Here is a 1,600-nt window from a genome sequence, read left to right as displayed (position 1 = left end):
ACTTACCCAGATCATGCATTATCATCAGTTTGCAATCAGTTTGCAATTGTTCTTTTTATTTTTGTTTTAATGGTCTAATTAAGGCTGAACTTCCCCAGTTGACTGGCAATTCTGAGTCGAGGGCCATGCTTGAATGTGCTTACTTTTGCAGTCAAGCAGGACGGGCTGAATTATGCTACAACCACAAGCAACCTCCCAGTCCCAGTGACTTACAGCAACAAAAATTTATTCCTTGCTCAAGCTCCATGTGTCCATCACAGGTGGGCTGGGGAGCTCTGCTCAGGGTAATCAGTCGGGCACCAAGGCTGATGGACCTGCCTCCTTCTTAGGCGGCTTCTCAATGCCGTGCTTCAGGGCTCACTACGGGAGGGGTGGAGTGTTGAGACCAGCAATGAACTTCTTTGGAATGGAAGTGACACCTGTCACTTCACCTCACAACTCCTTGGCCAGAATCAGTCACGTGGCCATGCCAAACGTCAAAGGCTGGTGGTAGTAAAGTCTTCCACACTTATGTATGTGGAACCCAGTACTGAAGGATGCAATGCATAATTTTGGAAGTGTTGCAAACTGATCTAAGACAATTTGACCATTCACCAATTACAAGTTTCTTTTGGTAAATATCAGGGGGGAGACTGGGGAGGTGGGAACTATGTATTTCTCCCTCCACAGCTTCACTACTGGATAGTAGGGTATAAGGAAAATGAGTCACAGATTGAATTTTGCTACAGGTACGACATCTGTTAGCAAATGGGTGGGGGGAGGATTTCACTTAATAACAAACAGACACAAATGGTTATGAGTGCCTATAAAATAAGTGAAGTCCTAGCTGTCTGTCATGAGAAGTATTTTTCTGGAAAGCTTCATTCCACAGTGGATGCAGCATACTCTCATGGTAAATTTAACTGACCTTATAGTACAACCAGGTGGCAGAGTCCAGGCTGGAAATGCACCAGACAGAGAGGACCTCAGTGCCTGTACAGTCTGTCTGCTCCACCTCAGTTCTTGGGCAACACTTATTTCACCAAAGAAAAATGATCTTCAACATTCCTTATTCTAGATAAGCAACTGGATATTTGAAGACCCTGTGGACATGGATTCCTAATAAAGGTCCTTTGAATTTTAACTACTTCTGGGTGTAGATAAAATTAATTCACATGTAATGGAAAGACAAAATATAGTGTATCCATACAATGGAATGCTATACAGGAAAAAAAGGGAATGAATCACAGACACAAGCAACCACATGGATGAACCTCAAAAACAACACTCTTCAGCGAAAGAGGCCAGACATAAGAGACCACTCCATTCAGATGGGATGTCCAGAAAAATTGAATCCATAGAGATAGAAAGAAAATTAGGGTTACCTGGGATGGGGGTGAGGGATTATAGTAAATATGCATGAGGGATATTATTAGGGTGATGGAAATGTTCCCAAATTGATTTGCTGTGATGGTGTGCAACTTTGTAGATTTACTAAAATGTCATTGAATTGTGCACTTGAAACGAGTGAATGACATGTAAAATGTGTCTCAATACAGTTATTTATAAAATAAAAAATTAACACATATATATGCATCACACTACTTATAATGCATTTAAA

The sequence above is a fragment of the Pongo pygmaeus genome, chromosome 4 (assembly GCF_028885625.2).
Source record: "Pongo pygmaeus isolate AG05252 chromosome 4, NHGRI_mPonPyg2-v2.0_pri, whole genome shotgun sequence".
Classification (NCBI taxonomy): domain Eukaryota; kingdom Metazoa; phylum Chordata; class Mammalia; order Primates; family Hominidae; genus Pongo; species Pongo pygmaeus.
Note: the sequence above shows the minus strand (reverse complement) of the source record.